The following is a 12,246-nucleotide window of genomic DNA, read 5'->3' as shown; positions in this document are numbered from 1 at the left end:
TCTCAGTGTCAGGCTCTATCAGGTCCAGAAGGTTCTTCACCGGAAAAACAATCATGGACTGTATGTTTGCATAAATTTGCATAGATTTTGCATCATGTTTTGATATCACGCAAGCGTTTATGACTGAAACGCCTGTAACTTGTGATTTCAACATCATGGAAATCCCCAACTCTTCTTTGCAGTCTCACTGAGCCATTGGTTCAGACAGAGCCAACCTCCATCCAGCCTCAGCTGAGTGATTCTCACATTCAGACAGTGGCCTTTCTTGATGTAATTCTTGGTGGGGCAAGATTTTATTTCAGGTGTAGTGACACCACTGAATTCCAAAGTAAAGTGTGTGCACAACCTTTTAGCCACAACATTATAACAACCGGGCGTTGATCCCGTAAAAATGGAGATCGCCAATCAAAAAAAAAAATAATTCAATAAATATTTTTTTTTAATTAATTAATGACAGAATTCGAACCAGGTCATGTTTTCTATGTTTCATGTTTCTAAGACAACACCTCAGCTACTCAACTACTGGTAAAGCTAGAAATTCTGGAGAGTCTTAAAAGCTTTTCATAACCACATCACAATTTGCGACCAGTTATCTTAATTTTCTCAGCTAAAGCAAGCGTTTTGAACTTGTACTGAAGTAAGTAATGAACAATAGTTTTTATTGTTTACTGTTTGTTTGCTCTAGTTGCTAACAAGCCGGTATTTGTGACTACTCACTCAGGATCTGTGAAGCAGTGCCTCAATCAGCGCCAGCCTATCAACTCTGAGCATTTAAATGAAGCTGTTCTTGGGGCTTTGGGCTTCAAGTCCCACTTGGCATCAAAATCACTTGATCTGAAAAATGGAGCCTCAGCCTGAGCATGAACACTTACACTTTACTGCATGCAATACACACTGCATGGTGAGAGAAGGGCTTCCTCCACCAATGCACCATTGGTATGGATCAGGAGAAAACAACCTGAAACAAGAAGAGACTAATAACCAGGGAGAACAGTCCTCACACAGTAATACAGTTTTATTCACTGACAAGAAAATATGGTAGATAATCTGAAAGATTTAATAGCATACTTTGCATGCAGTCATTCCTGATGACACCAGGACACCAGCCCCAAGTGACCAGTCGCCCCTGCATTCACATCATCGTCTTCCATCCATGTCCCACCTGCGTTGTCCTACTCACTGAAGCAGGATGAGCACACAAACACACACATGCTACATAATTGGTTGTGGGTTCAATGCTTTACAGACATGCCCTTGAGCACAGGGCTTCATGTGTGAATGGGCGAATGACATTGAGAAGCCGTCTGAGTTGTGTATGCTGTCCGCTGAGTAAAACATTGTTGATGATTAACAAACTTGTCAATACGTATATAAAGACTATTTTGATGGTGTGTTCACCATCACATGTAAAATCTGTTGTTTGTAGTCCAGATGTCTCAGACATCGCAACCTCTGTCCTGGTATTTTTTACACTTGAATACAACTGGTATACCCTGTAATATATTAAGCTTAAAAGATAACAACAAGTTGTGAGGAGACAGTGTTTTTCCAGAAAAACTGCAAAAGTGATGTGAAACCAATAGCTTTACATCACAAGTGAAACAAAGCGTAAAGTTTTGCTTCCTTCAATAATGAAACTAAAAATATACCAAACACAAGTGTCAGACACTGGCATTTACATTCACACATCTCCAGGAAATGAAAGACACATCAGTAGAGGTGGAGCTTCTGATGACACTGCTACAATTGAGTCTTATTCATGTGGAACTGCACTTCACTTGTATCATGTGTATTCACACCTTTTAAAAATTCTCTGTTTTCCAGTGTTAGTTACAACCATCCACCCATCTTACAGCACTTCATACTCTGCAGGGTATGAGGGTGCTGGAGCCAAGTCCAGCTAAATATAGGTCAGGACAGGTCCACCTGGGAAGGTGTGGACGACTATATCTGGACAGATCAGGACAAGTGAGGACAGGTACACGTTGTCAGGTCACGAGTCAATACGTATTTTCACAATGTTAATAACTCCCACTCCTGCTATTCTATTATATGTTGTCTTGAGATGTCCGATTTCTAGTTAGATAATCTAGTGTTTATATCTTACAGTAATCATACTGGAGTCTTTTGGGTTGTTTTTTTTAAAGCAAAACAGATAAATGCCTAAAATGTGGAGGAAAAGAGGACAAAAATGTGGAACATGCACAGACATAATTACATATAAATACATGAGGGGCTGCATGGTGAAGCAGTGGTTAGCACTGTTGGGGTCAGCGTTCGATCGGAATATGCAAATTACTGTAGTGAGCGATTACCGGAAGGTTGTAGCTCACCGGAAGTAATTAGCATATAAACAAATCATCAATTTGGAGCAAAGCGCTCTTTACCCGTTGATGATTGCTGATCACAGGCGGTGAACCACCAAAACAATGGATTATGGAAGTTGGTCTTAATTAAATAAAGCGATGGTTTTATCAATTAAGACAAAGAGTTACTTGAATGCACTAAACAGTTGAAAATGGGTTTGAGGCAGTTAGGATTATTTACTGAATAAGCTTGTGAGATATTCCGTTAATAATACCAGATAATCAACATTTGGATGCACGAAAACCACTGTAAAATGATTAAAGAACAATCCTAGTTATTAATAGAATAAATCGTTAATTTATCATTAGTAAAGAATAATTATCTGCCACAAAATCAATGATCAACAGCTTTAGAAACTATTCAAGTTGTTATCAGGTTAACTGAGTAAAGAAAAAATCAATAAATAATAGTTCGAGTAATTCGACACAAAAATGCAATAAAACACCAAAATGAATTAAAAGCAATGCGGGTTGTCCCAGCTATGAACCTGCATTCATGAGCCAGCAACCCGTAAGTGTCTTAAATTGCTCAGAGTATTAAAGTCACTGAAAATTATTTTAATCTTTAAAACTCTCAGTTAATTAATATTACCATTACTCAATCACCACAAATCGGGGCACCAGCTGAAGTTAGGGTTTAATTAAGCAGCAGTCTTAAAAGAAAAGTTCATTTAAATTAGTTAAGATATTATTCTTTATCAAAATGATAACCACAATTAAATGAAACAGGACGGAAGGCTGTGAATCCGAGCACAGACCGTTACAACCAGCAATTGTCACAGAAAAGCACACAAAAACCACCAAGAATCGTTCAATTCAACTTATCAAGCGTTTATTAACAAATCTATTCCTAAATCATCAATCTACGAATCACATCTAATCAATAAACAAGAAGCAGAATCACAAAACAGCACAAAACGAGTGAAACAAAACAAAACAAAAGCCAACAGTGTGTGTGTGTGTGTGTGTGTGTGTGTGTGAGCGAGTGCGGGTGGGTGAAGACGAGTGTGTGTGTGTGTGTAAAGAGTGGTGAGTGAGTGTAAAGACCACCGATGTCCACCAGGGGGAGGCAAACTTAAGTGGTCTGGTGTAATGACCCACGTGGCCACTAGGGGCGTACGGCGACGCACAGAGTGGATGCAATGGCTCGATACGACCACCGGATGGCGGCATGACGAGAGGTTGCAAGCACTGAGGTGGCCACTAGGGGCGCGGTGGCGCACGGAGGGAGAATGCAATGACTCGATGTGTCCGCCGAGTGGTGACCTCTCGAGAGATTGGAATCACCCAAGCGGCCACCTTGCGCTCTCTCTGGACAGCGTGACGTCACTGTGCTCGTGCACGGCTCGTGAGTCTGCTTGGAGCGCGCCTGGGATTCTTGTGAGCGACAATTCCGAGCGGCAGTGAACTACACACGGTCTCAGGCGCGGGTGGAGCAGCGCACGGGAGCAGCTGTCGCTGTGTTTGCGCAGCGGTTAGTGGAGAGGAGAGGAGAAAAAAAAGGAGGGAGGGAGAAGGGCAGTGGACAGGATTTTGTCCACTGCACACTCTCGCCGCCTATGCACAGGGTCCAAAATTGCGCGGGAGGCAAAAATCAGATCCCAAGAGCAGAGGGGCAAGCCGAGAGAGAGAGAGAGAGAGAGAGAGAGAGAGCTGTACAGTGCGGGGTTCGCGAGGATTTTACTCCACGCGCAGACACAGATTGGTTGAACTACGGGGATCGGCATCCTTGAGTTCAATCACAATAATAAAAACACACAGCAATATTAAAATCACGTTATTCTAATTGCCTGCCCAGACTCTAAGCCTTACTTGGTCGGACGAGGGTGAACGTGAGTCCGTGGCTGGGGAAATCCGTTGATTTTCGGCCGCGGGCGGGTTTCTGGCGTCCCAGAAAAATAACCTGAACTGTTGGTAGACGGGGGAAAGTCCACAGGGTGATCGGCCAGTGATCAGCGCTTCTTGTGAGGAGGGGGAGAAGAAGCGGGGTTTCAGGTCAGCATGCGAGGGGTGCGCGGTTGCAGCGCGCACTCGGGATCCAATGAAGAAAAAAACAAAAAAACAAAAGCGATTCCACGGATGGTTCTCAGCTCGGCCAGCGAGATGCAGGAACTCCGGGGCCCAGTCAGCGGGCACACGTGGCACTTCGTCTCCGTGCGAAAAGGATGCGTCTGTCGTTACGCAGGTTTCAACATTGGAGAGACCGAAGTTAGCCGCGCGGGTGTTATTTATACCCTTTGGCTGGTCCCGGGCTCCCGCTGCGCTCCTGAGGCATGTGGACCAATCCCAAGGGAGGGCCCGCCCCGGGACTCTCAGTTGGCGAGGGAGCTCCCGGGCTCCCTCTTGCCGTTGGTCTCCAATGCTGCACCTTGAAGGGGGGGTCCCGGGGGGGATCACATGACCAATGGCGAACTTTTTTAGTTGTAGGCATGTGGTCCTTTGTTCTCAAAACGTGGTCCCCCCCTCCCCCCTTCCATGTGGTCGAGTGGCCCAACAGCACTCTCACCTCACAGCGAGAAGGTCATGGGTTCAAATACCAACCAGGGCGTTCTGTGTGGAGTTTGCATGTTCTGTCTGTCTGCCTGTTGTTGGGATCAGTTGATGGGAAAGGCCAGAAGCCATAGTTCAAAGACACATGGATTTATACAATTACATTTAAGTCAGAGAGAGAGAGAACAGACTGGGAGAGTGTAGCTCAGAGTAACACCTCCATCAGTCTAAACCTCCATCAGCTGGACTAGAAAATGGTCCAGGGTTCTGAAACAGCTTCATTGTAGCTTCATTAGATAGAAAAAATTCACAGTGGAGACTGTCAGCATCCCTACTGAACCTGGGAGCTGGTTCCTCATGGGAGGAGCCTGAGCGCTGAAAGCTCCGCCTCCAGTTTACTGGTCGAAAACCTGCTGGTTCCTGCCAGGACGAACACTGACGCATTTTACATAATCGAAGACTTCTGAAGCAGTTATTGTTTCGCCCTGATAACAGGGAGTTAAAATAGTGAACTCAAGAGTACACAAGTCAGGACTCTTGAACGTTTACACGAAATTGGAACCATCTTGGAGGAAGTTAAAACTCGGCTGGAAAGCTAAAATATGGCCACGATCTGGAGCAGCATGAAGACCAGAGACACTCAAGGTCGAAAGATAGAGCTGAATCGCCTGAACAAAAACAAATCTGATCTACATTTCGGATTCCCAGACACGCAGTCGTCGAGGCTGGTGTTTTGTCTTCAATTCTCCTGGATGTGAGCATGGAATGAAGGCCCCCCCTCCACTTGCTCCCCTTCTTCCTTGATAAACCCCTCACACCTGGCCTACTGGAAGTTTGCTCTGTTCAGGACTCAAGGCCTTCTCACAACAACAGAACTGGACTAACTGCAGAGACAAGCAAACCGTACCTTTCACAGTTTTTCCACAGGTGGATTTTTTCCCCCCAATAATCCGTCTTTTTTCCCTCCTCTCTTCACCTCTTGTTGTCCTTCTTTACCCCAACTTTCTATGCAATTTCGTTGTACTTGTTACAATGACAATAAAGACAATTCTGATTCTAGTGCACTCTGGAAGGAAATCAGTATAACAATAAGAATAAGTTCAGCTACACTGAGTCTTTACAACCATCTATTCTTTCATCTAACATGAATATGATTGAGAATTTGATGAGATATCAGAGAAAATGGCCCCTTGTAGCTGTAGGCTGCAAGAACAGGCAGGACACCAGCAGTAACAGACAGAAACCTGCAGTAACAGACAGACCGCAGCTAACGAGCTACAACACCCGCTGCTAGTGAGCTGTGCCCCACCTGCCATCTCACCTGTGGCCAGGTTGTTTACTGTTGTCACCTGTGTTCCCTGTGTCTGTTCCCTGGTTGGATCACTTGTCAACTTCAAGACACCACCAAAATCAATAGCAGAGACGAAAACGAAGGAAGAATACATCCAAAACAACCAGGTGAACAACAGCAGAAGGAGATGTTTGCTGCACGAGTGCAGCAGCAACAAGAAAACTTTAAAGGCTTTATTAAAATAATAATGGACTCCACAAACACTGGATGCATTGTCAAAAGAAGTGCAGGAAATCAAAACAAGTCATGATACACAGTCATGACATACGAATTTGGACGCAGGAATGTGGTTGACCATCACACCCAGTTGGGGGGACCTTTTGCCACAGCAGATCTTCCCCCGCTTTCTGCTGAAAAGACGCTTCCCCCATGCACTCAGCCAGTCACTGATTGGTTGAAGCTCTTGGGATTCGACATCTTCAAATCCACAAACTTTCAACAATAGCCTGCAAAAAGGAGTCTGGCAGCGAGCTTTCTCCTGTGAACACTGTGAGCTGAGCTGCTTCCCAGCAGCTCAGCTCACCCAGTGTTAGCATACAGCTAACACCAGAGGCCTGCAACCAGGAGCCTTCACTCCTCAACTCCTCTTCTTCTCCTCGGCCTGCAGAACCAGCAAACCACAGTTAGCAGGAGGTGCTAACTACAGGAGAAGACACCAGCTTCCCTCCAGCCAGGACAACAACTGAACTCCTTCAAGGAAGTGGGAACAACAACTGGGCTTTACCTGAGATTAGTTAAACCTGATGCTATGATAGAACTGTTTAACTTTTATGAAGATGCATTGATTCTATTACAGTGATTGAGTTCTTTTGATAATGATATTAGGAGGAGTTATCAACCTGTAAACCAATGTTAGCTCTGCTACAGACACAGGGTCTGCATGCTAATCTTTGCTTTACTAACTAGTTAACTCACAATCCTACACATATCACATCAAAGACAACATCACACAGTAACTGAACACCATCTGACAACTCCTGACGTTTTACAAAGCAAGTCGCATTCACATCAAATCTTTCTAGAAATGGTCCTTTAGCAGAGACACACAGGAAGCAGACGCTAATGACTAGCTTCCATGTTCCATTGTTCTCCCAGCACATGGTGGAGACCCAGGACAGACTTCCTGCTCTCTGATAACCTTTGTACCATAGTGATAACAGACTGAAACTTGCAGTAACAGCCTGGAACCTGCAGTAATAAATTGGAACCTGCAGTAACCAACCAGAAACTGAAGTAACAGACTAAACCTTCAGTAACAGGCACCCTGTCAAGACCTCTGATTGGATGGTTTCCCTGCCAACCCTGAAAGAAAGAGATGATTTACCAGTGAGGAGGAACCTGCAGTAACAGCCTGAAATCTGCAGTAACAAACTGTAACCTGCAGTAACAGCCTGGAACTTGCAGTAACACATTGGTACCTGTAGTAACAAACTGGAACCTGTAGTAACAGACTGGAACTTGCAGTAACAGATTGGAACCTGCAGTAACAAATTGGAACTTGCAGCAACAAACTGGAAACTGATGTAACAGACTGGAACCTGAAGTAAGAGACTGGAACCTACAGTAACAAACTGGAACCTGTTGTAACAGACTGGAACCTGAAGTAACAGACTTCAACCTGCAGTAACAGCCTGAAACCTGCAGTAACAAACTGAATACCTGCAGTAACAGACTGGAAGTTGCAGTAATAGATTGGAACCGGCAGTAACAAATAGAAACCTGAAGTAACAGACTAAACCTGGAGTAACAGGGACCCTGTCCAGGCCTCTAATTGGATGGTTTCCCTGACAACCCTGAAAGAAAGAGATGATTTAGCAGTGAGGACATATCAGCTTGGTACTTAGTTTTTCTGGTCCAGTTCCAGAAAGTAGTCTCTCCTGGTCCTGGTCCAGTCTCCAGACCATGATGGTCTCTCTCTCTTGGTCCAGTCTCCAGACTGCGGTGGTCCCTCCTGGTCCTGGTCCAGTCTCCAGACTGTGGTGATGTCTCCTGGTCCAGTGTCCTGAGCAGGCAGGAAGCAGGACCTGGGACCAGTGATGCCAGTAAACGTTAATTAGTAACGCGTTACTCTGTTGTGTTTTTTCAGTAACGAGTAATGTACCACAGTACTATTTCCAAACCAATAATCAGATTAAAGTTATTTGTCCAAGTCACTGTGTGTAAATATTGTTGTGTCCCACAGGAAAAGTTTCTTGTCGTCAAGGCCGCTTTATTATTATAGTGGGGAGTTAAAAGGTAAGCAGGCAATGCAAATAAATACATCTATAAATAGTGCAACAACAGGCCACTACACCTGTGGGTAAATAAATACCAGTGATAGTAAAAATCTGGTAATAAAACCATGAATCAGATACAAATACAACAAAGAATGAAGGTCAAAGGTTAAATATGTATCAGCAGAAGGCAGGGATCAGAACTGAGTTTTTGGTAAAGCCATTTTTATGTTGAGATATGTGGGGGTGGGGTGCAACAGTTACTTTTAAAAACAATTAATCAGTAAAGGCACTAAGTTACTGTGTAAAGGAGTAACTAGTAATCTGTAATCTGATTACTTTTTGAATTTAACTGTGGCAACACTGCCCAGGTTTGGGTTTCCTGCTTCATTCGGAGCTTTGATTCTCCATCAACTCATTTCATGCACAGTCTTTGTATCTTAGCTTGACCTGCTGACGTTACCTGCCCTCACCAGCTCTCTTCTTCATCTCTCTCTCTCTCTCTCTCTCTCTCTCTCTCTCTCTCTCTCGCACACACACACACACACACACACACACACACACACACACACACACACACACACACACACACACACACACACACACACACACACACACACACACACACACACACACACACACACACACACACACACACACAGCTCTGGTGGTCTTCAAGTACTTGTGGTTTAGTGAAATTTGAAGGGCAAGAGGGTGACCTCCCTCTAATCTGGCAATTTGCCTTAAAACATCCTTATCTCCCTGTACACCACATCACAGTGGTTGAAGCTTTGACATTCAATAAAACTTTTAAAATACAAGTTTTGTTTGCAAAAAGAAGTACATTCCACTCCTGAGGTAATTGCAAATAAGAGTTTGTTCTATGAAAGTCAACACTTGTACTATTAGAGTTTGGAGACAAAGCAAAACAATCAAGACTTCCTCTTTTGATACCACATCTTGAGACCAAACAGTTTACAAACAGAGCATTCAGAGAGTTTTCTGTTTGTATACATTGTGTCATCAGAAAGTATGAAATGTCCTAAACGTATCATATTGTGTTGTGTCCTGGCCTGGACAACCTTCTGAACTGTCCTTATTGATCTAAGCAGCTGCTCCCTTATCCACAAATCATGCTCTGATTTCCCATCCAAACCTCAGTAAATCCACTGTCTGACAAAACAAAGCACTGTAATGGATTTTTCCTGTATTCTGTCCTGGTTTACAATTTAATGTCATATTATCTCAGAGATGCGTCAACAAATTCCAAATTTAAACCTTGCAATCATCAAAAACACATTTATTACCCTTCTGTGGCGGTTAATCTGTTCATCCGTTCATCAGTTTGAAGTTGGTTTAGAAGACAGTCTGAGTGACAATATAAAATGACAGTGTTTCTAGCAAGCACAAATGAGTGCAGAGCTACACTTAATGGAATGGCCAATTCAGCTTTTACACAATGTGAACCCTGTCAAAAAATATTTTGACGTTGGCAATTTTATCCAGAAGACAACTGGTTCAAGTTTGTGAAGCTCAAATCTCCTATATCCTCTAAGCAGCATTGAATGGGCCTTCGCACACCCACACACGTTGGAATATGGCACATGTCAGGGTGGGATGGAAATGTGGGATAGTATGTCAAAGTGTCAAAAATGTCAAATTCCTGATATCACAAGGTGACACTTTGGCTGTGAATGAACATTAGTGCTGCAGTGCGTTCAGTGACCTCTTGGAAAAGTTCTTCTTCAATATTGTTTTGACAAGAAATCTGCAACCAAATGTCTTTATCTTCCCCTTTAGTCATTGTAGGTTGACAAAACTATGAAGTAAACACAATTATATTTTTGTTCGTGCAGCAAGCCACAGATGCAGTTTGCTGGAGAGTGAACTCTCTGACGAGCCAATCAGAAGGCATGAAGACGCTGACGTCACACGAGGCCTTCTAGAAGGCTCTGAGTCGCCAATATCAAAATCTGACTGGTTGAAGCAGCAGCGTGACCAACACTAGTTTTACACTGCAGACGCCTGCAGAATTGAATGGCCGAAGGCAGACTTCTTTACCCGGGAACAGGGTATGGTTGAAATGTGATTGGTCAAAAGCTTTGAAATGGAAGCAGCACAGCCGGGAGAGAAGCTATGAGAAGTGGACAGACCGTTTGGAATTATTTCACGAGTATTCATGGAGAAAATATAATCAACATCAGTCTGTGACTCTGATATTTTTCTGAGGCCTTGAAGGCCCTGATGGCCTGCCACTGCTTGGAGCTACCCTCTTGGAGTAATAAAGTTTTTGGAAGTGCACAATTAGCCCCAAATGGTGGGCTTCCTGCTTGGTTTCGCATATAGGTGTTAAAGAAATTTTAGTAGTGTATATTGAAAGGGTCAACACATGATTCCCTTTTTTAGTCTTAGCTCTGTCCTTTCATATCCTCAGGTACTTTCGGTTTCGGTTGTACTCGCCGTCTTAAGAATCGGCTCAAACCAGTTCTTGTTCATGAAAAAACTTTGCTGCCCAAATGACGTACGCAATGACCTATGTAGCGGCCACTATATGACTGTAACAAATCACAAGCATGAAATACCTTCTGATACCAAATACGGGGTCCGCGTGAAGTCAACGGTCAATGCCTAGCTGTATAAATCGGCTGCCCCGTCAAAGCACGAGGCTTCTATTCTGTACTCTTGTAGTGCATGTATGGTTGCCCTGAATGCATTCAGTACAATAAAGACTCCTGCAATTCATCCAGACAACGGTTCGACTCTTCTTCATAACCAAACGGACGCGCGGAATTGATGCCAATTCCAACAATTTGGTGACCCCGACGTGATGAAGAAGTAAATACTTCGGATGAAAATCTTCTTCACACTGACAGACGATTTTGGGCCGGCCACCTAAATAAAAGGTAAGAAGGTATTATCCTTCAAAAATTCAAGGTCCTCTTCCAGTGTGTTGAGATAAGTAATCTGTAATTTTGATAAAATACTGTTGTCTGTTTGAATGGGAAATTGGGAAAAGTTGTATTATGGGTCGCCCAGCAGTGGGCAGGAATATAATTACTGCAGATCTTGACCAGATTATTGTGTGAAATAATTTGTATTATGGGTCGCCCAGCAGTGGGCAGGAATATAATTACTGCAGATCTTGACCAGATTATTGTGTGAAATAATTTGTATTGTGGTCGCCCAGCAGTGGGCAGGAAAAATAACTGCAGATCCTGACCAGATTATTGTATGACCGGCCCGTACGCGGAGGGCAGGAAAAGATATCCGTGTTGCGAGTCACGGTCAGACTCAAAGTAATTGTATTCGTGTAGAAATTTGGGCTTGAAGTTACGTGACGGCTGGGTCACGTGGAAAAAAAAAAAAAAAAAAAAAAGGATCCGCCGAGGTCCATGTACTCGATAATATCAGTGGCATCGAGTAAACCTGATCGGCATGTGATTATTCATGTGCGTCAAAAAAGGTGAAATTTATCACTGAGTCGTGCATAAAACTGTCGGTTGAGAATTGTATGTATGGGTGTGGTCTTGCGGAAGTAAATCGGGACTTCTGTAATAAATCGTAACTGTGGTGAAGTCAGAAGAAGAGAGATAAGATGGAAGGTGAATTTGACAGGGAAGAGGACTGGTTTGACATATATGATGTCGTAGATAATAAAAATGGACAGAATCTTGAAAAACAATTCAAGAATGCGGTGAATATGTATGTGGGTAATTACACCAAGAGAGAACGAGACAAGGTTAGAAAGAAAGCAGAAGATTGGTTTGAGGAGATGGGTAAAGGGGGTTGGATACCTCGGAAAGGTTCAAGTAAATGTTTGATGGGA

The sequence above is a fragment of the Blennius ocellaris genome (assembly GCF_963422515.1).
Source record: "Blennius ocellaris genome assembly, chromosome: 1".
Taxonomy (NCBI): domain Eukaryota; kingdom Metazoa; phylum Chordata; class Actinopteri; order Blenniiformes; family Blenniidae; genus Blennius; species Blennius ocellaris.
The sequence above is the reverse complement of the archived record's forward strand: the minus strand, read 5'-3'. Positions refer to the sequence as shown.